Source organism: Neolamprologus brichardi, chromosome 10, assembly GCF_056152115.1.
Source record: "Neolamprologus brichardi isolate AB-2024 chromosome 10, ASM5615211v1, whole genome shotgun sequence".
Classification (NCBI taxonomy): domain Eukaryota; kingdom Metazoa; phylum Chordata; class Actinopteri; order Cichliformes; family Cichlidae; genus Neolamprologus; species Neolamprologus brichardi.
Window position 1 is genome coordinate 76,660 of NC_142113.1, and position 25,333 is coordinate 101,992.

Sequence of the window (25,333 nt, forward strand, 5' to 3'; positions counted from 1 at the left end):
CAATTATTAAGTCATGCACTAACAGAGACTTGGAGGAGAGAGACCTAATATTTAATAATCCACATTACACTGTTTTACTCTTTGGTTCAGATGTGGATACTGTATTGTTCTTTCTTTGTGATTGTTTATGTTTAAGTTGTTTGTTGCTGGTTTTTAGTTTGTTTTTTGTCTTTTTGGAAGCTGACACAGTCTCTATGGAGATGGGTTCTTGGGGGGGGGGGGGGGGGGGGGGGGTAGCAGGAGGAGAGAAGCTGCAGAGAGGCGTGTAAGACTGCAACTCTGCTTCCTGGTCCAAACTCTGGATAGTCATATTTTGGGGGGTTTGATAAATTTGTCCCTATTTCTAGAAATGAGAGCTGCTCCATCCAAAGTGGGATGGATGCCGTGTCTCCTAACAAGACCAGGTTTCCTCCAGAAGGTTTGCCAATTATCTATGAAGCCCACATCGTTTCTGGGACACCACTCAGACAGCCAGCAATTTAAGGAGAACATGCGGCTAAACATGTCACTCCTGGTCTGATTGGGGAGGGGTTACCAGAGAAAACTACAGAGTCCGACATTGTTTTGGCAAAGTTGCACACCGATTCAATATTGTAACCGGGTGTCATTACTGCCGACGTGAATTATGATTTTACTGAATTTACATTTACCCTTAGCCAGGAGTTTTAAATGTTCTTCAATGTCGCCTGCTCTGGCCCCTGGAAGACAATTGACTATGGTTGCCGGTGTCTCTAGCTTCAAATGTCTGAGAACAGAATCACCAATTACCAGAGTTTGATCCCCGGCGGGTGTGTCGCCGAGTGGGGAAAAACGGTTAGACACATGAACAGATTGGTGGTGTACCTGGGGCTTCCGTTTAAGACTATGCTTCCTCTTCACCGTCACCCAGCCGCCCTCTTTCCCCAGCTGCTGTTTATCACGCTATGTGTGTGTTTGTGTAAGAACATTAACCAGGTTATTAAATCTTTATTCTACTCTGTTCCTTCTATTTTTAACACATTCTTCTGCGTTTCATGAGTAAATCAGAGTCCTTGATCTTCTTGTTAATGTTGTTCAGATCTTCACACCTGAACATTTCCAACAGACTGAAAACAGACTGACTTCACTGCGTGTCTGACATATTTTATGTTTACTGGAAAATTGTACTAAGGTTTGGATTAACCAGCTGCAAAGGACAGAGTAAAGACAAACTGAGCAGAGAGCTGGGAGTGCTGGCCAGCACTGCTTCACACTCCTAACTACCAAAAGGTTGATTCTGTTCAGGAGAAATGTTTCGTCATGGGTTAGGGTTAGGGTCCATGTGACTTCTTCACTCTTAGCTGACAGCAGGTTTCCCCAACTGTATGAACAGTACCTTTGCAAATGCCTGAAACCAGCCCACTGAATGAACAATGGGCTGTGAGGTGAGTTCCTTGATCATTAATATGCAAATTGTCATGACCATTGATCAACAACCACTGATCAAAGCCCATTGATCAATACCATTGATCAAAGTTTGTTGCCTTTTGGGATATACTTATTATTGAGCATGGATCAAGACACTTCACTCCTAACTCATCATGAATAAAAACAGACTGAGTTTAAAAAGAACCAATCAGAAGAGAGGAGTCCATCAAATGCACAAAGAACCAAAGTGTCTTCAGCTGAAGCAGAAATAAAGGGTTAGGGTTTGGTGTCTGTGAAGGTTCTCAGTCATCCAGGACATCGTAGTCTAAGGAGCTTGGAAAGAAAAGTGTCTGGACTTCTTTAAGTTGCTTGAAGACGTTTCACCTCTCATCCGAGAAGCTTATTCAGTTTCTGGAGTTCTGAAGAACAGAACAGAAGAAACTTCAGTTCTGTTCTTCAGAACTAAAGAAGCTTCTCGGATGAGAGGTGAAACATCTTCAAGCAACTTAAAGAAGGTTAGGGTTAGGATTAACCCTCCCTCTAATGAAGACAATTCACAAGAAATCTACTAACAACTTTCCCTCCATCTGAATACATATGTGCTCCACAGTGATGGAGGCTTGGCATGGTCTCTTTAAAGCACTGATTGGATGATTTAACATCAGAGCACAACAACCCTTCTACACTTATTTAAACATTGTTATTATGGTGACAAGCTGACATCCTTAAGTTCACCATAACTGACCAATCAGAGGTCAGACTGCATCTCCAGCATCACCTCCACCTGTCTGAATAGCCAATTACAGACTGGAGAACAAATGATTCCCCGTGTGACTCAAAGGCTCAGTGGATCCTGACTGAAGCTTCTGAAGCCTACAAAGATGAAGGAACCAGATATAAATTTTAAATATTTTATTATCTCACTTCAGAAAGCTGCACAGCATCACGCCAGTGCGCTTCTGTAATTCTGCACATGGACACCAACTTTGTGCTTTCACAGTCAGACTAACGAGTTTTTGGAGAAACGCTGAAATCCTGGAAGGATCTACAGCATCAGGCTGTCTGTGTCCAGCTTCACCGTGTTCATGTTCATGTGAGATAAACAAACACGTCAGTTTCTCTCTCACATAGCCTGACTCAAAACTGAACAATGAGGCTGCATTACACCTGCCCTGCAGCTAGAACCCTCGCATCAGTTTGAGTCCAAAAAGAAACACAGTCACATGACAGATGAGGCCGATGTGCAAAGACGAGCATCTTCCCGTCTGTGCCCGTCAGCGTGGAACTAACTTCTCCCTGTTATCAGATTAGTGAGCAGAAGCTGAAACTGCTGAGACTTGATTCCAGTCAATTAATAATCTATAATCATGTGGATTATTTGTCTTCAAACACAAGAGTGATGTAAAGTTTGGCCTAAATAAGAGCTGAACATCTGGTCCAACAGTACAGAGCAGAAACAAACTGTAAAATGGTTAAAGGAGGAAACAAAGCAAGCTTAGTTTCTTCAAACAGAGCAGATGAAGATGAAGTTCTACTCCACATCTGGACATTAAACATGGACACACAGGTGAGCTGCTTCTAGGAAGGAGCCAGGGCTCCACCTGAAGAGTGTGAGAAGGCCACACCTTCATGTTCTGATTTGAAAATATGCTGTCTAACGGCTCAGGCTGAGTCTAAGTCAAAGTAAAGTTTACATGCTGATGTGTAAAGACATGAAACCTAGTTGTAGCTGCCATTGGGAATAAACTGATCACAGCTCAGCTATGTCTGTTTGCTTTATTTAGAATATGAACATTTCTAATGCAAAGCTTCAAATGTTCAAGAATCTATTTCTCTGTTTACAATCTACTAGATCCAGTCACACTTTCTACATTCACTATACATAAACACCGAGAATAGAGCTTAAACAACCACCCAATCAATGAGCAGTATCAGCACCATTCAGGCCAAGAAGGCGGAGTGGCAGCATTTTTCCACTACAGTTTATTAATCAACCATAGACTCAGAGAGTTTGAAACCCTGATGCTTTGCCTTTTCCACCCGGGAAAACTCAAAAAGTATAATTGTTGTTATCTTTCATACACCAGGGCCTTATTCTGAGCTTCTATCTGCTTTTTCAGGCTGTTGATTAAATTAAATTAAATTAAATTAAATTAAATTAAATTAAATTAAATTAAATTAAATTAAATTAAATCTTCAGCTCCAATAAAATAATTATTGTGAGTGATTTTAACATCCACAGTTGATAAGAAAAATGACAGCCTCAATACAGCATTGAATCTATTATTAGACTCAACTGGCTTTATTCAATATGTAATAGCCACTATCCAATTTGTTCATGTAAATAGAGAGCCCTCTTTACACACTAAGGTAAATTATGGTGTTCCACAGGTTTCAGTTCTTGTATCAATTCTGTATAAATTATACATGCTTCCCTTAGGCAGCATCATTAGAAGACATAGCATACATTCTCACTGCTATGCTGATGACACCCAGCTCTATCTGTCCATGAAGCCAGATAACACACACCAATTAGTTAAACTGCAGGAATCAAATCAAATCAAATCAAAATTTATTTATATAGCACATTTAAAAACAACAGTTTTGATCAAAGTGCTTCACAACTAAAAAAAAAAAAAAAAAAAAAAAAAAAAAAAGAATAAATAAATAAAAATAAAATAAAATAAGACAAATACAACGCAAGACGAGACAAACAGAAACCAACCAAATGATAATCAAACTATCTTACGTCAAAGCCAGAGTAAAAAGATGGGTCTTTAAACGAGATTTAAAAGACTGAACAGTTTCAGAAGAGCGAATGACAATAGGGAGGCTGTTCCACAATCTAGGAGCTGCAATAGCAAAGGCACGGTCGCCTCTGGTTTTCAACCTAGACTTAGGTTGCATTAAGAGCATCTGATTAGAAGATCTTAGTGCTTTTACAGGGTTATACAGATGAAGAAGATCTATTAGATAGCTAGGGGCAGTGTTATTTAAGATTTTATAAGTGAATAAAAGAATTTTAAAATCAATGCGAAATTTCACAGGGAGCCAGTGTAACTTGGCTAAAACTGGAGTCATATGGTCATGCATTCTGGCACCCGATAAAAGACGTGCAGCAGCGTTCTGTACTAATTGCAACCGGTGAAGAGAGGAGTGGGGGAGGCCTAAATAGAGGGAGTTACAATAGTCCAGTCTAGAGGTAATGAATGCATGAATAAGCTTTTCAAGGTCCTTGGGGGAGAGGAAAGGCTTAACTTTAGAAATTTGACGTAACTGATAGAAACCGGATTTAACCACAGTAGATACTTGTTTCTCTAATTTGAAAGAGCTATCCAGGAGTACCCCAAGGTCTCTTACAACGTTGGAGAGGTAGCTAGCAAGTGGGCCAAGGGTAACAGTTAGTCGGTTCAATGGAATATGGCTGTCAAAGACAATAACCTCAGTTTTACTGTCATTCAATATTAGAGAGTTTTGAGATAGCCAGGTTCTCACATCATGAAGACAATTAAACAATGTATGCAATGGATCTGTGACATTCAAACTCAAAGGGAAATAAATTTGAATGTCATCGGCATAACAATGGAAAGAAATATTATATCTTTGGAAAATAGATCCCAAGGGCAACATGTACAGAGAGAATAGCATAGGGCCCAAAACAGACCCCTGGGGCACACCACAGAGAAAAGGAGCCGAGGAGGAGGAATATTGCCCCATAGTGATAGAGAGCGACCTCTCTGAAAGATAAGATTTAAACCATGATAAGGCTGTGCCCTTAAGGCCAACTACTTGCTCTAACCTTGATAATAAAATGTTATGATCTACTGTGTCAAACGCAGAAGTCAGATCCAGTAAGACTAGAACCACAGAGCAACCTGAGTCAGTGGTTAAAAGGAGATCATTAAAACCTCTTAGCAAAGCTGTCTCAGTACTATGTCGAGGCTTGAAGCCCGACTGGAATTTTTCAGAGATACCATTGGAATCTAGGAAGGTCTGAAGTTGTTTACAGACCACTTTTTCCAGGATCTTTGACATAAAGGGAAGCTTAGAAATTGGTCTATAATTTGAAAGAACACTGGGGTCGAGATTAGTCTTCTTAATAACGGGTTGAACAACAGCATGCTTGAAGGCAGACGGTACACAGCCCGAAGACAATGATGCATTCAAAATTAATAAAATACAAGACCCAATAGTATTCAACGCTTCCTTAAAAATACGGGCAGGGAGAATATCATGCGGGGAATTAGAGATTGTTAAGTGGTCAATTATTTCCTTTACATCAGAAAGAGTCACAGGCTCAAACTGCTGAAAGACAGCAGAGCATTTAGAAACTGAAACTTGATGTGGAACTACCGATAAAAACGGGGTTCTTAAAATAGTGATTTTTTCAATAAAATACCTTAAAAAACTTTCACAAAGAGCCGGAGAAACTTCCTTGTGTGCTGTAGCACGAGGATTAATCACGGAGTTAAAAATCTTAAAAAGAGCGTGGGGCTTGTGACAATTGGTCGAAATAAGACCTGATAAATAGGCAGATTTAGCAGCTTTGACGGTCTTCTGATATTTTGACAGACAATTATGGAAGATTTCCGCTGACACTACGAGCTTATCCTTTTTATACTTCCTCTCAGCACGACGACATTCGCGCCTGAGAGCACGGGTAGTATCATTCAGCCAGGGTTGGCATGACAACTTAGTACGCTTAGTCTTATGTGGAGCCACAGTGTCCAGAATAGAAGAACATGTGGAATTAAAAAGGTTGGTAAGCTCGTCAGTCGATAAATCCACAAGACAGACGGAGTCGGGGAGCGCAGAGTTGGCGAAAAGAGTAGAGAAGTTGGTAATGGTTTCAGAATTAATCGAGCGCATCTGACGGAATGGACCCTGGCTGTTAAGCTCCATATGTCGTAGCACAACATTAAACATAACCACGGAATGATCAGAGATCCCAGAGTCCTTGATATCCGTTATACAAATATCCAGACCGTAGGACAAAACTAGGTCAAGCGAATGACCTTTTAAATGCGTTGGTTCACTTACCCATTGCGTAAGATTAAAAGTGTCAAGAAGGGCAAGGAAATCCTTTGTTAGTGTGCTTGCCTCACAACAGACATGTATATTAAAATCGCCAACAATTAAAACACGATCGTAGCGTAAAAACAGGCTCCCTAGTAGTTCAGAAAACTGAAAAATAAAGTCCTTAACAGATTTCGGGGGTCGATACACCACAGCACAAAGAATTGGGGGAGCACTGTTCAGTTCCAGTAGCTGCACCTCGAAGCTGGTGAAAGAGACGGGTGGTAGTTCCCGGCATCGAAATTTGTGTTTAAAAATCGAAGCCAATCCTCCACCTCTGCCAGAGATCCTAGGAGAGCTAGCAAAGGCACAATCTGGGGGAAGAAGTTCTGAAAAAGCAGAAGATTCCTCAGGACGAAGCCAGGTTTCCGTCAGATAAAGAAAATCCAGCCCAGTTGAGACGAAAAGGTCGTTTAAAATAAAAGTCTTGTTTGCCAGTGATCTAACATTTAGCAAAGCCATCCGAAGTGTAGTCGGGTTGTTGTTAGTTGGAACAGATCTCAGCAGGCGAAGATTGCTGTAGTTCACACCACCTCTGGAAAGCCGCACCCAGCTCCGAACCGGTGGGCACTCGGTCAGGGAGTATAGGTGAGCGTAGTGTTCAACAGGACTTATCCAGCGATGGCAGGGCAATCTATAGCAGAAGCGGCCCCAGAGAGCATGAGAAGAAGATAGAGTGTTTACAAATACGTGGTAGCTGGTCGCATCAAGTGAGTTTAAGTAAGCCTTGAGGCGAACACGAATACCGCTCCGTTTACCCCGTCGCCTATGACGTTTCCTAGGTGGAAGGGTAGCTGGAAAGCGGCGTAAATGATCAGAGATATCCGTCGAAGTTGAGAAAAAGTTCCCTGATTGCCACTTGAAACCAGGCGTTTGGTGAGTCAATGGCTGGAGATTCAGAAGAGTTTGACGATCATAGGTAAGAAGCGCAAAGGCGTCAGGATAACACAGAGAAAATAGGATAGCAGACAGTAGACAAAACTCGAGGAGACGGCTTGCCGCAAACACTAGCGCCATCTTTGGTCGAGGCAATGTCTTAAAGACATAAAGACCTGGATGGCCGCTAACTTTCTGCTTCTTAATTCAGATAAAACTGAGATTATTGTATTCTGAAAATCTTAGAAATATGGTATCTAACCAGATTCTTACTCTGGATGGCATTACCTTGGCCTCCAGTAACACTGTGAGGAACCTTGGAGTCATTTTTTACCGGGACATGTCCTTCAACGCACATATTAAACAAATATGTAAGACTGCGTTCTTCCATTTGTGCATCATCTCTAAAATTAGAAATATCCTGTCTCAGAGTGACGCTGAAAAACTAGTTCATGCATTTATTACTTCCAGGCTGGACGACTGTAATTCATTATTATCAGGATGTCCTAAAAACTCCCTGAAAAGTCTTCAGCTAATCCAAAATGCTGCAGCAAGAGTACTGACTCTTGGCTCCCTGTTAAATCCAGAGCTGAATTTAAAATCCCGATTTTGCTGGAGGTTTTTTTTACTGTTGTGGGAGTGTTTTCTTCCTACTTACATGCTTGCTCATAGGGAGTAATATGATTGTTGTTGGGTCATTGCCTTTAATTTAATTTTATATAATGAAATATAAGCGCACATCTCACACTGACAGCATGTATTTTAAAATGGCCACAAGTAAAAGGTTTTGTGCCCGGAGTACAAATTGCGTAGCTTTCTGATTATAACCTAGCAAATAAAATAAATAAATGTATGTTTATGATGTAAAAAATGATCTGAAACATGTAGGTGTGACAAATATGAAATTAAAATAAGAAACCAGGAAGGAGGAAATACTCTTCACAGCAGTGCATGATGAAATATCTGCAAATTTAAACCAGAAATTCAAGTCCAGTGCTTCTAGTGCTAGGATTTATAGTCCACAGTTCTTCAGGAGACGAAGCAACTACAAAGTTTAAAAATATTTCCATTTCATAATAATTCTCTTATACAAAATAATTCTTTCCAACTGTATCTGCTTCTAAAATTCAAACACACACATTGTACAGTCTACTCTGTACACAGACTATATACCAAACAACCCTTACAGTTCATATAGCTAATCTTATAACACATTATTATTCAGTTACAGTTACAATACAGAATCACTGCTTTATGATTACAAACATTTGGATCATCATGTGCATATATATATATATATATATTATAAGACACAACACCATAACCAAAGATTGGAGCTGATGTCAGAGGGTTACATAAAAAGGAGAAAAGAGGAGAAAATGTTTGCTGCCTGTTGAACAGAAACATTTTTCAACACATATGAAAGCTTAATGGTCAGAGAGACTTACAGCAGTGACACTGAGTCCTGGTTCTCCTCACAGATCCAAGAGTCCACAGATCAGAGCTGAAAAGTTCACCTGAGCTGGATCACCTCACCTGCAAGCACTGACACACTGAGTGTCAGGATGTCCTGTCAAGCACAGCAGGCTCCACCTCATCTTCTAAAACCTGAATGTTGACTTCTTGGAACAAACTGGTTTGATCTCCTTGATCTGTTTTCCTGAAGTGGGAAACTCACACAGATAACTGGTTTAAAACACTGAAAGACAGAGGGACAAAAGCTTGGAGGGTCACAGAGGTCATGGCGAAGTCCGTCAGTACTGCAGAAAATCTGAACATTTTCCATCGTGCAGCTGGATCCCTGTGCTCTCAGAACTGTTTGAAAACACATGTAAACACATGCACACCTGTTCTTAAACTGAACGTGGCTGGATGACACCTGTCCTGCTCTTCAAAAAAGCTTTTTTCAATTATGAAAGAATTGCAAAAGACTTCATTAAACAGCATTTATTTTAAACAATTGTCACAGACCTCATATTCTTTTTAGTATAATAAAATGTTACGACTACTGTCGTAGGATTGTTTAATATTCAAATCTCAGTGTGCAGGTACCTCTCCGTAATTGGTGGATCCAGAGAATGGACCACACAGATTGGCTAGCTGGCTGGAGATGACTTATATGATGGGCTGCCATTCATTCATCCTCGGCTTATCACAACCAGCAGACCTTTGCAAACCTGCCCACTGCTGTTAGTTATATACAGGAGTTTGTAGGGGTAGACGGGCTTTTTGTTTGATTATAGTTTTCACCAGTTTTTCTTCATTAAGGAGATGAGTTGCTGTCATTTGGTTTGATTCTTTTGATCAGGTAGGTTTGGTCAATCCTCGAGATAGGCTCCTTTTGTCTGTTGTTTTGGCACTAAGTCCACCCCGAAGTTGTAACCAGATCCTTTTTAGTTTAAAAAAACTTAATGATTTAGCATAGTGTAAACAAACCATTGTCAAACTGTAACTATTGTGAGATGTGGCTGCTTGAGGTCTGGCGAGGATGAATCACCCTTATGTTGTGGTCTGGCCATCCCTAGACAGGCCATAAGACAACTGGGGACTCAACTGGGGAATTGTTTCTCACAACCAAAGCAAGAACCACACCCCTAGACCAACATAATTGGAGTCTTGTTCAATGTCTTCCTTCTTTTGTTTGGTAAGTTAGGGTTGGGGGGCTTAGGGAGTAAGAAGGTGTTCCGGTCCCTGAAGGAATGCGGAGGTGCACGGTCCTTCCCTTTGGCCCTCCCGCTACTCCATTGCCTGTTATGGCCACCAGGGACTAGGCACCCTCCCCGGTACCGTATAGTAGTCCAGCCCTGTCTTTTGTCTGATGAGGCCTTAGTTATTTATAATGTGTTTGTGTACTATTTATTCATTTTAGTATGAATGAATGAATGTAATGTAATTGATGTGCAAAACAAAAGGGAGGAAAATTGGAAAATGAAGAATACTTGTTTTTAATTTAAAAAAAAATTGATTCATTTTTAATTAATTCGAAAAGGCCAATTAGTAGTGTGCCCAGGACAGCGTTTCAACCATTAGGGTCTTCTTCAGGCCACGTGGCTCAAAGGAAAAAGAAAAAAAGAGGCTGCTGTGGACAATGCAGAGATGCTGCTCATTCGGCTGTCAGGGCAAGAATGAGGTTGCTAAGGACTCCTCCCCTTATAGAGTCTATGTTAAATGAACTGAAAAATGCAGCTTGCATTGTACTTATTTTTTTTAGGTTTTAAATACAGCAAAACCTATCACAATAAAAAAAAATGCAAACCCATGAAATGTGAATACTATTAAGTCTAAATAAATTGTTTCTTGGGTTTTTAACAGTTTTTAACCATAATAAAACTTATTTTTAAATAGCTTTTTGTGTTTTATGAAATGTTTAAAAAAATTGTGTTTTTATTGATGTTTCAGTTGTTTTTAATCATGTTTTTAAGTATGAACCTTACATGTTTTAAACATAAACAATGTTTTAAACAACAAGAAGCATAAACAGTGTTTGTAACTACTCTTTTTAACAATTTAGAACTACTTTTAATTAATTTTAACAAGCATAAACTGGAATTTTTTAAAATATTTTTGTTGTTTTTAAAAATATGTCATACTTTTTTTCTTGGGTTTTTTAAGGTGTTTTAGTAATTGTTGCAACTTATCAAACATAAGGGTTCCCCATCTGGGTGGGGGTTTAGGGGATGAAAAGTAGACATCACTATGGTTAGAGGGAGACAAAGTTGGGAGCCTGGCCGCCGAAGGGGGTCAAAAGCTTAGGTTTAGGGCTGGAATCAGTCTCTGTATGGGGTCAAACAAAGGTTAGAGTTAGAACAGGCTTCAGAGCCAGGGTTTTTTAAAATAAAAAGTTTTGGTTTTAAATTAAAATAAAATAAAATAAAGGCCAAATTAATTATTTATCAAAAAATATGTGTGCCAGTGTGGCAACGTTTCGACCTGTGAAGGTCTTCTTCAGGCCTAGGCACACAACAAAGAAAAAAGTGGCTTACTGTTAGCACTGATCTGCTTTGAAATGGACTGAGGTAGTGATGGGTCGGTTGCGAACGAAATGGCTCTTAGAGCCGGCTCTTTGAAGTGAACGATGCGAGCCGGCTCCTTATTGGGAGCCGTGGGGGTTTTTTTTTTCTCTTGCCCTCTCTCTGTCACTTTTTTCTGCTTTACGCTGCACATCAGCCTTGTGTGTGTGTTGAGCAGAGAAGGTAGTTACACTCGCAACAGCAGTAGCACACGAAAAGAGCATGAGGGAGAGAGAGAAAGAGTGCTGGAAGCAACAACAAGAGACAACATCGTCAGAATAGTAAGGTATGGTAAAGAAAATGAGTGACACCAAGAAAAGAAGCAAAATCTGGAACCATTTCAATTTTATTGACAATGCAAAGGCAGAGTGTAGAGTCTGCAAGAAAAGGATATCATAAAGAGCCAGTTCCACAAACAACCTGCACAGTCACCTGAGAATTGTCCACTTATCAGTGCAATGGGAAGATAAAACACAGTCAGTTGAGTGTGATATTAATATTTCTAAATGCCAACCTTTCCCTTAATTAAAGATCTGGGCATTCATTTTTTTTCTTTTTGAGACAGAGCCCGTAAAAGGATTGTTACAGCTTCTCGAAAGTCACTTTCGAGAAGCTGTAACAGCAAATATTTAAATCTTACCAATTGTGATTTCACCAAGCCTCTATAGATGTGTTTAGGATGGAAACTGGCTTTAAAGAACAATGCATGTGTATCTGTATCTTTAAAATACACTTTTAAAGATACCCCATAAAGATGTTAGCGTAGGCTGGGGCAAACGTTTTGCCCATGGCCGTGCCCTTGATTTGTAGGAAATACGCTCAATTAAACTCAAAATCGTTTTTGGTCACGTTAATTTCCAGAAGCTGTAACAATTCTGTATCCAGTCTGTTTGAATCGGGATACTAGAAAAATGTTTTCGACAGTAGACAATCCTGCCCTTATGTCCATATTCGTATATAGACTGTCTATGTCTATAGTAAAGAAAAAGGACTCCACTGGAGATTTTAACCCAATAATTATGCTAATAAAATAATACGTATCCTTAACATTATTTCTTTTAATCAAGTCTTATGTGATCATTTGAGGAAGAAAGAAAACACAAGCGTGCCCAGTCTGTTTATAGTAAAACCAGAAACGATAAATGAACTATTCATTTGAATCATGCATTAACAATTTGTTGGCTGCTTAGAACAACATTTAAAAACAAAAAACCCATAGCTCAGAGTATAAATCCCATTGAGGCAATAATAATTTTAGGTAACTTTACAAAAGTAAAAAGAAAAAAAAAAGAAATGGTAGATTTTAAAATCCTTTGTTTATGGACAGAATTCTTCCGTTGGACACAAGAAGCATACTCCAAAAAACTTTGAGACTCTGCAGAAGTCTGATTAGACTGCTGTTCATGCAACTGGCTCACCCAGCCCTGACAGCAAGGAACAGCAACAGTAGGTATCCTTAACGCATGCCGAATGCTTCATTGATAATGGATACAGGAAGTATTCAATATATTTAGCTGTGTGATACGTCTTGCTTCCACAATCTGAGACGACGGGTCTACCCGGAGGAATTTCAAAATGCATTGTCCATTTTTGTGGATCCTGAATTTTTGGCAGGATGTAGAATCTACGTGCCCGGGGTTCACATTATCGAACATAAACCGGTCTGTGGCGCAAAAAAGGTTGGGGACCGCTGCTTTAAATCATCTCCACGCCTCTTTATGAGCTTCATTTATATAAAGAAGAGTGTCCTACATCTATCAGTGAAACAGCTGTGATAGGTGGGAGAAGAAAACAGCAAAAAATGCTTCACTGTCTAAAAATATATGAACTGAACTGAATTTGATTCTTTTAAAATCCTCTAAATGTTTCTTTCAGCTGTAAAAACTTTATTTCTACCCCATCACAGTCCTGTACAAATGATAAACACCTTAATAATTTTGTTGATAATTATCGCTGATAAAAAAAAATCACTTTATTATTTTAATGATACCTGAATCTGCTCAGAAAGAGAAATGGTGAAATGATAAGTTTCTGATGGTTTCTGACAAAATTACACAGAAAAGACAGAGTGAAATCACATTCATTCAAAAACAAAGTGCTCTTAATGTGAAAATCTGCTTCCTCCCCCCTCCCACCTGTGCTGAGTTTCAGGTGGAGTCCCGCCTCCTTCCAGGAAGCAGCTCACCTCTGTGTCCGTGTTTAGTGTCCAGGTGTGGAGTGGAGCTTGTTGTTGGCGTGTGTGAAGAAACTGTAAGTTTGCTTTGTTTCCTTCTTTAACAGTTTGTCTTTAGGAACTTTAGGGCCAGAATGTGAAGTGAGACATTTTTATTTACGTAGCATTAAACAAATCAGGTGTATGATTTGAATTGGAGTGTAATGATATGTGATATTGTTTTACAGCTGTATTAAATAACAAGTTGTTACTGTTGATGCTTCACAAAGATCAGGTGTGCTGCAAACTAAAGCTATGCTGCATGCAGTTACTAGTTTTTCTAGTTTGAACTTCCTTAAAGAATCTTTCCTTTGCTGAAAACACCAAACATCATTTAAGGCAGCTTTGTTTCTCAGAAATATGAGCTGCTTGTGTTCGTCTTTGTGTCCTACTTTCTTGGGTTCCCCTCAATAAGCAGCTATCTTTATGGTCTCAGTCCTTCTGTATCTAATGTCTGCATGTGATTCCTCATCTTCCAACACAGTTTTGCTTTGTTGTGCTTAAATCCCAGAAACATGTGAGGCTCAGCTCCGAGATCCATAAACAGATCACATCTGTTAGTTTTTATCTGAAAGCTTAAATCAGATTTAACACATGTTGGATCTTGAAGTGTGTTCTCTATATCAGAGAAAACAGAGCTGCTGAACATGTTTTCATATTAGCATCTGTAGGATTTGTGGAAAAAGCATTGATTCAGTCCACCAACCTAGTTCAGTTTTTATCTGAAATATGTTTGAGTTATAAATGGAGTTTAGAGAATGAGCTGCTGATCAAGCAAGCAGTGTGCTTTTAATTCTCTAAGTACATGTAACTGAGCATTAGGGTGTAGAATAACATTTGAAAGAAATAGATTAATAATTTATTCATCCCATCAATGAAACATACATTTTCCCATTGATTCCCAGATAGGACTTGGAACAACTTTTGCTAATATTCCAGCTGCACATGAGACCTAACAAACCAAAGGTGTGAACAAATAGCCCTACACTGCAAACCATAACAACGGCTGTGTCCGAATTCAGGGGAAGGATGCTCATAAGGACACTACCTACCTACGTCACAAGGTAGTGTCCTTAGATGGACGGGTAGTCAGGAAGCGAGCGGCTGTGGACAGCCCCCTTTTTTTTCTCCATAGAAACTTTATTGAACAAACAATGAGTATCCAACATAACAGATGGGTTGTTGACAGCCACCTAGCCTTCAACTCCACCCTTACTTGCGTTTTTTTTTCCAGTCGCTAGCGCCACAGCGCGAAAACTTCAAAATGGACCCAGAAATGTCGCTCCGTTTTAATTTTAATTCTCGAGGAGCTAGAAAAACCTTATCGTCGTCGCCCGCACGTTTTGTACATTGGGCTCATCAGAGACAATCATATCCAGGTAAAATAATTTCCTTTAATCTACACGCATTTAGGAATTACTTAGCTAATTACACGGATAATTGAATTATTGCCAGCGTTGTGCCAAAAAAGTGCCAAAACTGATTTCAAATGTTTCCGTGTGTAATATGTGTAATATCTTTATGTATGTTGGTAAATAAACTTCGGTGAACATGGTTTACAAAGGTGTTTTATATATACAATAATTACCTGTTCTTCAAGTATCTTTATAACTGGTTATAATGTAGGTATATATTTGTTGCGCTGTCTGCTGTCCTCTTGACCAGATTACTCTTAAAAAATAAATTTTTAATGTCAACAAGATTGTTTTTGAACTGGATAAATAAAGGATAAAAGTCACTGCCAAAAACTGATTGCAGCTTCTACCTGTTACAGGAATGTTGCTGGTGGCTCAAAGTGACTTGATATCATTAATGAGGGAAACATTTGACATGTTTCACGTATTATAGACCAACAAGTTAATTACAGCAGGTTAAATACAAGCAATCAGTTTTGGGCAAAAACCAGAAATCAGTTTTTGGCACAACATCGGTCATTCTCACACATGTACTGTATCATATAAAATATATAAACTAAATATCTTTGAAACGTATAGAATCTAATCTTTTGTTTGTTTGTTTTTACATAGCACTTTATCAAACTGTTGTCTGCTACAGAGTTACAAGTATAATATAGCATCCACCATCTTCTGCTTGCATATTTCTGAAAACATCTTAGTGGTGTGGCAGCCACAAGTGAGCCCTGCAAACCCCGTGGATGGACAATGCAGTGGACAGTGGGAGGAAGCATCCTAAAGCCTTTTGCAGACCACCCTGTGTGATTCTCCACTCGCTGACCAGAAAAGACAAACCGCAGGTCTCAGTTGCAGCACCCCATCCACGTCTGATCTTGCTCCGGCAGATTCAGCAACACTGCCAGAGACTGACTGTAGACTTACTGTAATCTATTACAGTTGTTCAAGAAACGGTCCAGTAACAGCTCACTCAGGTTAATCCTGTGTGAACAACTGAAAATATTGTTTTTCCATCTTTACATACTGTGTATTTGAAATATTCTTGTTTAATTGTTATTGTTATTTATTTATTGCTATCAAATAAATATCCATGTAATATTGTTCAACGTTAGCGTTATGTTCATACATGTTAAAAATGCCTGTAAATCAAACTGAGTTCAGTGACAATTACTGTTTGTTTGAATCAATTTATTAATAACATAAAACCTTTAAACTAATGCAACACATATAACAATGTAACAAATATATTCAAATAAATACATTTCTCAATACATAACTCATTTGGGAACTAATCTTTCTAGAAGTGAAAACAGTCTGTCCATCCTCTCCCTGCTCTCCTCTCCTCAGCCTCTCTTTGCTGCCTCATGTCCTCTCTGATGAGGTCTAGCAGCTCATCATCTTTTCCTCTTTCTCCCTGTCGTAGGTGGCTGAGCTGCTTCGTCATCGCTGTCGTTTTGGTCACCCACTGCTGTGCTTGGCCCTGGAGTGCCCTCAGGGAGAGAGGACATCAGGACAGAGGCTTAATGGAAGGTCTCTGTCCTATCACCTCATCCATGAGGGCAAACCAGGGCCAAGTAGCAGCAGTGGGCTTCCCACTGACCCCCTCTCTTGAGCCTGGATACTTGCACTCCTAAAGGCAGAGGAAATAAAAATGACAGCAGGCAAATAAAAACACCACAACAACTCTTAGTAATTGCACATTTATTAACCTGTGTTCCTAAGAATTATCTTCTTGATAACACACATACGTACTTTGTATTCTTTAAAGTTATCTCATGTCTTCTGGCCTGCAAGCGGGTGACTTTCCCCTGAAGTCCCGTCTTCTCCAGAATTGTCCTGATCACACACAACAAATAAGAGAAGAAAGGAAACCATGGCAACTATGTTAATCCCTAAATCCCGAAGTTTTCACAGCAGAACACCAGAGGAACGCCGTCTGGACATCACAGGTAGGGGTGAGTTTTTATAATCGATTTATCGATTAAAATCAATTCTGGCTTGGATAACGTAAAATCGATTCATTAAAATCCTGAATCGATTTTTTAATATAAATTTATTTTGCCCGAAATGCCAGAATCTCTGGTGAAATCTCACAAAATTTCAACAACCACCAAACAGCTAAGACAGTAAATGAGAGCAGGAACACGGATTCTGCACAAAGACAAAACCCGCGGATCAGAAACAGTTAGATGTCGCCTTTCTCACAGTTGGGGCTGAAAGCCGACAGCTCGTTGATTCTGATCTGTCGGCGGGTCTGCGCTTTGTGTTCACGCCCTTTATGCGCTGATTCTAAAGCTGTTAGTTTGATGTCTCTCCAAACAATATTGACCGAACCAGCAGCAAAAGAAGATCCAAACTACGCTTCACATAAACATCGTCATGTATTCACTCTGACTTTTGCTGTTTTGCTTCGACCACGATGCACAGCTCTCTCTCTCTCTTTCTCTCTCTCTCTCTCTCTCTCTCTCTCTCTGTACTTCAAGAACAGTTTCCAGTCTAAAAATCTGTTTTCTTCATTATTCGCTTGCTTGTTACGCACAAGTCTACCGTTGTTTACAGGCTGTCGGCCGACGTTTTTTTTTTTTTTTTTTATATATATACTTCCGAAAAGAAAACCTAATTTCTGCCATTCAATACTGAACAAATTTAAACTTTTTAAAATTATGCAAAATGCAAAACGCTTAGCCGTGTCTCTAATAAAACCGCTGTAACTTCAGAGGTAGTGTTCATATGTTGATTAATGGTTTTCTTTTGTTTTTGATGTACTGCAGGATATTTTTATAAAATCCCAGGCCAGGAAAACCACCTTCATGTTTTTCTGTGTTTTATCTTCAGCTGCTTTGACACAAAGGCATCTGCTGTGATGCTTACACCTTTGATAAAGTCTTGCGTGTGTCAGCTTCCTTTTTATAGATACAAAAATATGTAAATGTACTGATCTGAATTATAATATTTCTGACTGTCAAAATTTCCCAGATTCAAATCGAATTGAATCAAATCGAATCGAATTAAATAGAATTGAATTGAATTTAATCAAATTGAATCAAATTAAATCGAATTGAATCAATTCGGGACCTTGTGAATCGGAATTGAATCGATTCTAGAAATCAGTGACGATACCCAGCCCTACATGAGAGGTTTCTGGACAAAGTTTGTGTTTTTTTCCATTGTTTAAGCACTGCTTCCAGCCAAGAGTGATACCATATATGCCCTCTAGCTGCAGAAAAGGCTAACATTGTTATCTTTTTACAAAGAAACAGCTGAACATGAGAGGATTTTGGACCAATTTTGTGTTCTCCATTCTTTAAGCACCGGTTTGGTACTGGTATCGGATAAAACTTAAACGATACCCATCCCTAGCACAGACACATTATTTCTGTTAGGTCCTGTCAGCTGTCAGCACTCTGTACAAGCACGACTGTGAACAACACAGACTTATTTTAAATGTGTCACATAAACATTCAGTGTGGATTTGATCCAGATGTTTCTCCGTATGTAAGTTACTCAGGCATCAAATAGATTTGAAGTCTTTATGATCCTGAGCTGACTTCAGACAAGGAGCTTCTCAGACTAACAGCACGAGCACAAAACTGAAAGGATGAGAAACAAAAGGAAATATTTTATTTTAATGCTTCACAGAAAATCTATTTTAATACGCTGGAGACTCATTTAGGTCACTGCTGTTATCTTTCACTCAGTGCAGCGTTTCTGAAATGTCTTTGTATTATAGTGAATTTTGAGCTTTGCAGGATAAAAAGAAGAAGAAATCAAAATGTGCACACAGCAGGTAGTTGTACAGAGGACGTCAGCTGATGGAGCAGAGGGAGGCAGACTGTGGATAAATGAGGAGGTGAAGGCCTGCAGGCCGGGGTGGAGACAGAGGAGGTGATGGTCACTAATGACTTCAGACCAGCTTTCACCTTATTAACATAGTTGTTTGGTCACGTTGTGTTTTAATGAGACACGTACAGTTTGTGGAGTGGACCCGGGGCTTTGTGTGTTTGTGTTTGTGTTGAGGATTTCTCATGTTCAGTCTCCGAACCAACAGAGTTTGAGCTAAAACTCTTCCTGTAGCCACGTGTGCTTTGCATTCTGCAGCAAAGTTCTACAGATGTGCAAAGATCTGGGCGAGCAATGAGCTGTGACATCAACATTAACTTTCTGTTTTTTCCAAAAGTCCACAGCACCTTCCTGTTGTTGCTCAGACGTTTATTAATGTAACCAGACCCCAAACTCATGATCGTGGCGATCGTGGCTCATGAGTTGGGAGTTCGCCTTGTAATCGGAAGGTTGCCGGTTCGAGCCCCAGCTCGGACAGTCTCGGTTGTTGTGTCCTTGGGCAAGACACTTCACCTACCGCCTACTGGTCTTGGCCAGAAGGGCCGATGGCGCGATATGGCAGCCTCGCTTCTGTCAGTCTGCCCCAGGGCAGCTGTGGCTACAACTGTAGCTTGCCTCCACCAGTGTGTGAATGTGAGAGTGAATGGGTGGATGACTGGACGTGTAAAAGCGCTTTGGGGTCCCTAGGCGGGACTAGTAAAAGCGTTATACAAATACAGGCCATTTACCATTTACCAAACTGTTCCTTTTATACCTGAATTTCAGGACCTCCAAGTCTGCACTTATGTTTATTATCAGTTGGAGCCCCTCCTCATTCTTCTTCTTCGGTGTGACCCTGTAAATTTTGGAGTACCCCTTTGGCCCCTCCCCTTTTCTACAATTCCCCTGTGGGAGAGGTCGGTGTCATTTCTTTCCCAACACTGTACAACACACATATAATGTATATTTAGCCACCCTGATGTTTCTGATTGTGTTTTTAGGTCAGTTATTATTATCATTGTGCCTGTCTTTGCTAGATGCTGTAAATGTGTAGTACGTGTGTGCCACAAATGTGTTACAGGCACAGTCTATGCTAGCATGAATAGATTATTCTTGCTAGCTTGGAAGTTGTGGTGGGTGGAGCTAACCCTTTTCCCTGCTGTTTGCATTTGGTTGTAGGAGCTGGAGCGAGCAAGTTAATGACTTGGAAGTCTTTGTCTTAATGTAACCGGTGTGTTCCTACGTTGTGTCTGACAATGAAAGGTCAAAGAAACAGATTTAAAAGATCTGGATCAATAACTTCAGAACATCATCAGTGACAGCAATTTTATATGTCTAAAGTATTACATCACAGACAAACCAGTTATTTAGGAGCTGTTATGGTTGTAAATTATAGGTTTATTTCTTAGAAAATGATTAATGAAGTATTTAGATAATAATAATGTTTCAGATGATTAACTTACAGGATAATTCTAGTTCTATAAATGTTATGAATTTTGATTTCTCTGAGGTTTCATAAATACTTATCTCTGACTGTAATTTCTGGTAACTGAGGCACTTACTAGTCGTTATTGTTAGTTAGTGCTTTTGTCTGATCTCAACGAAGGTGACAATTATTCAGACTTTCAGGAGGTTTTAGATGAAACTGAAAGGCCCACAGAACCAAACACGTCTCAGCTGTGATCACACCAGAAACAGAAAAACACAAAGTGATCAAACACATACCAAAGCCTACACTGCCATCTAGTGACAGAAACTAGTACTGCTAGACAACCAGGCTACTTTAAAGCAGGTGATATTTAGGTTGAAAAATAAAAAATAAGTTGATAATAAATATTTGACAAAATCTTTTGGCAGCTAACATCTGGAAGTGAGCTGTTCTTTGGTGGTAATTAACAGTTTATTCTTGTTGGTAATTATGTAATGAAAGGTAGCAGTAAAAGTCATTATTGAAAGCCCATAACACACACACACACACACCTACACACACACACACACACCTACACACACCTACACACACATGCACACGCGCACACACACACACACTGCTGCAGAGGGATGTCAGTGATTGGTAGTATTGCACATTGAGTAAGCGGTAGGAATGCTGGTTGCTGCTGTAAAAGAATACAGTTCTATAAATAGAGGTAGGAATTATACTGTAATGAATACTGGTTATAAATAAATATAGTGCAAGTGTCCATGAGTGTTAACAGCACAGTTAACCTTCAATCAGGGTGGAGGTAGAAACTTCTACTGAGTCTGTTTGTCTTTGACCTGTTGGACCTGTAGAGTTTACCAGAGGGAAGGTGGGAAAGTGAGTGTCCAGGGTGTGATGATGATGCTGGCTTCTTGCTGAAGTCTGCCAGTATAGATGTCTCTGAGGGAGGTTAGTGAAGTGCCGATTGCCCACTCTGCTGCCCTCACCATGTGCTGCAGTTTCCTCTTGTCCTCCACAGTCCAGCAGTTGAAGCAGAGTCGGCAGTAGGTCAGAAGGCTCTCGATGGTGGAGCAGTAGAAATTATTTAGCAGGCTTTGGGACTTGACATTGCTTCCTGAGGAAGTGCAGCCTTTGTTGTGCTTTCCCTACCTGGTGGGAGAGGTTTGTGGACCAGGTAAGGTTGGCCGAGATGTGGACTCCAAGGAACTTGAAGCTCTCCACCCTTTCTACCTCCTCCATCAATGTAGAGGGTGGAGTGCTCAGATGGCTTTGTTCTGCTGAGGTCGATTATCATGTCCTTGGTCTTGGCTGTGTTCAGATGCAGGTTGTTGTCGTCACACCATTGCTTCAGATGCTGAACCTCCTCTCTGTAGGCTGAATCATCGTTGTTGTCCATCAGTCCTATGATGGTGGTGTCATCTGCACATTTATAATGGTGATGGTCACCCCAACCGGTCGCAGCAAATGGCCGCCCCTCCCTGAGCCTGGTTCTGCCGGAAGTTTCTTCCTGTTAAAAGGGAGTTTTTCCTTCCCACTGTCGCCAAAGTGCTTGCTCATAGGGGGTCATATGATTGTTGGGTTTTTCTCTGTATCTATGAAGCGCCTTGAGGCAACTTTTGTTGTGATTTGGCACTATATAAATAAAATTGAATTGAATTGTTACTGGTGTGGATTGGAGAACAGTCATGGGTGAAAAGTGAGTATAAGAGGGGACTGAGGACACACGTTCAGAGTGAGGATGGAGGAGGTGTGCGCTCCCATCCTGACATTCTGGGGTTTGTTGCTCAGGAAGTCCAGTTTCCATCTGCACAGTGAGCTGCTGGGTCCTAAGTTGCTGAGTTTATTAACCAGTTTGTGGGCTTGAACTGTACTGAAGGCAGAGGTAAAGTCCACAAACAGCATTCTCACGTACGTGTTTACTACTGTCCAGATGTGTGAGGGTTGTGTGAAGAGCTGTAATTATGGCGTCGTCTGTCCACCTGTTTGCCCTCTACAGACTGTAGCAGTGAGAGGTTGAAGATGGTGGTGAAAACCTCTGCTAGTTGGTCTGCACATGCTTTAAGCACTCCACCGGCTGCACCGTCAGGACCAGCTGCTTTCCTCGCATAGACTCTGTGCAGTGTGGCTCTGACCTGATGCTGCTCCAGCTGGATGGGGGCGTCGTCCCTCTCTGTAACGCAGGATAGGTGTTGGTGTCACTGTTTTGTTGGTCAAAGCGGACGAAGAACTGGTTCATGGTTTCAGGTAAGGTGATGTGCGGGGAGTTTGTTTGTGTGCGAGTGTCCTTGTAGCCAGTGAGTGTCTTGATCCCCTGCCACATGTTTCTGGAGTGGTTTGTGTTAAAGTGTTCCTCGATGCGCTGTTTGAATCTGCGTTTGGATTCCTTTATGCCTTTAGATTAGACGCCTCTTTGTAGGTTTGTTGGTCTCCTGATCTGAAGGCGCTGCTCTCAGTAGAGCTTGCACCTCACTGTTGAGTCATGGCTTCTGCTTTGGGAACACTTTAACAGTCTTTGTTGTTGTTACACTCTCAGTGCAGAAGTTGATGTATGAGAGTACAGCAGATGTGTGGCCCTCCAAGTCTGTTCCTTCTGCGAATACACTCCAGACCATATTGTCCAAACAGTCCTGCAGGGCTGTGGTGGCTTCCACAGTCTACTGTAGACTGTGTTACTTCTGGGTCTTAGAGACAAGGTTTGGATTTCTGAGGATGTTTCTGGGGGATCTAGTTTTGGTTAAATTATAGTTCTGCATTCTTCATCATCATTTGACTTATTTCTTGGTGTTCACATCTCATTTATTTCCCTTTCCTTATACAACTGTTAGTTCATGCTGGTTTAAATGAGTCCTAAACTTCATTGTATGTGACATTAAACATCTTAAATGTAACTTTCTGTAGCAAAGAAAGCTGCAGAAGCCCAGGTTTCATCTTCACACACATCAGGAGCAACTGCTCCATCACAAACACCACAGAAGAAGAACAACACTGGATCAGATTTAATGTAACCGGCTGTTTTTATCTGGATTTATTTGACAGGGACAGAGTTAATGTTCATGGACATCTGGATAAAAACAGAAGATGTAAACCTGCCAGATTTGAGCTGAACTGCTCATGTGTTGTACCTGGGCAGGTCACATGACTCTATCCAACATACAAAGACACACAGACACACAAGAAAAGCCAGAGAAACAAAGACAAATCCAAACAATCCATCATACTGAGTTAAAGTGATCACAGGTCTGCTTTGTTGGAGCCTTCAAAGTGTCCCATGTGGACTGTTCCTTTATTACTACCACTGAAGGCCACGCCCCTCTGGTCATGTGATCATGTGGTTTGTAGGAACGCTCCTCTTCCTCAGAGGATCCACCTGTGCTTCCTCTCCTCCACCTGTTACAGTGAGGGAACGTCCTCCATGATGGAGGAGCTGCTGGAAAGTGCTGAGAGTTTCCTCCAGAGTGAGACCTCTGTCACAGTTCAGATGATCTACGGCAGCAGAGACCTTCATGGACACTAAAAGTCTCAAACACACAACAACAACATCACACTGGCTCCACTCTGACATCACTGATCAATAATCAAAGAACACACAGATCAAACTGATTGATCAGCCATCAGAGGAGTCGGATCAGTGGAGCTGCTTCTGTTCCTGATGTTTGATCCTGGACCTGAACCGTCCCCGCAGAGGAGATGTAACCCAGTGTTAATTTGGTTATCTGATATTGTGTGATATTCAGTATATATGTATATATCTATATTGGGTGTTCAGTTATAAAATGTTCTTCAATGATTTTGAGGTTTTTTTTATCGCTATTGGTTTGCGGCTGCTTTATGACAGTCAACTGTGGTAGTACATCCTAGTGGGAGGGGCTATGAGCTCACATGGCTTGTAGCTGTGCCAGAGAGCAAGCTTGGGTGAGCTAGCGGGGAATATCTCCTTCTGCAGTAGCCTTAAAACAAGACTATTGTCCGTTCTCCTGCCAGGTGAAAATCTGTTTCACGCCTCGCTGCTGTGCTGCCTTACTGCTGTGCTGTCTCGTTGCTGTGCTGTCTCGCTGGTGCCATTAAAGGATCGGCGGCATCCGATCATCGGATCATCCACCCGGACCTCGATTATTTGGACCGAAGTACTCACACACACGCCCGCACTCAGTGCCATACACTCTCTTTATTTTGTTGGCCAGCTAACACCATTGTTTGGTTTTTTTTGCATTCACAAAGACTATCCAAGGACATTTTGGTTATTGTCAAATAGACACTCTCTGATTACAGACTGAGGAGGTTGTGGTGTTACAACCCCAGGACTGAGGAAAAAGACTCTTTACACAATATATTCACTTGTCTCCTGGTTAGGAGAAGTGGCTATTGATGAAAATATTTTTTTTCTTTTTTTCTTCTTCTTGTCTTTGTTTACATTGTATTCCAGGGAAGTTTTAAGTTGTTCAGGCTGAAACATTTGCACTTAGAGTCGGTTAAGTTTCCTTTGATGTATCAGTGTCAAGCTGATGTTTAAGAGGGTATGTTAAGGACAGATGTGCTCCAGTCCATCAATCCTTTAAAGTGCTGGACACCGATGGTAAATTGCCATCAGACCCTAAATAAATTGTCCTCTGCTGTTATCCATATTGCTTCACTCATTCTTTGGTGAGTAGATGTATTGGTTACAGAGACATGACAGCTTCACACAGAAATATAATAAAATAATAAGTGAAAGCAGAGAGAACCAAGTGAAAGTGAACAAACACCTGTAACTGTGAGCAGCACGACTCTCCATCCGATGATGTTTCCCTGGCTCCAGGCCACACAGCTGTATCTGTCTCTCTCTGTGGGGCGTTTAAGGGTCAGGCTGAACTGTCCGCTTTTCACACGCTCGTCTTTCTTTCACTCGGTCTCTGTGATGCTGCTCCTGTTTGTCAGGCTTCTCAGGACGGTGCCACCACTCCACCTGAGTGTCCTCAGGCAGCTGAGCTGTGGTTTTGAAGGGCAGCCGGACAGACTCCGCCCCCTCCTCCACCTCCACCTGACACTCTGAGAGAACAGCAAACACAGCATGAGGTGTACAGACAGCAGCAGGTTTCAGAGGTGTAGAGAAAGCTGAAGCCGATCA

General features: G+C 40.8%; 1 protein-coding gene across 2 annotated transcripts in view; it reads right to left on the minus strand.

Annotated features, from left to right (window-relative positions):
• LOC148100766 (protein NLRC3-like) overlaps positions 1-8,875 on the minus strand; it is a 69,463-nt gene extending 60,588 nt beyond the window's left edge. For both annotated transcript variants that reach the window (XM_087846971.1, XM_087846972.1), the window contains exon 1: positions 8,787-8,875. The gene's annotated coding sequence lies outside the window, so the exon portion shown is untranslated. The remainder of the gene's footprint in view (positions 1-8,786) is intronic.
• Positions 8,876-25,333: the final 16,458 nt, after the last annotated feature.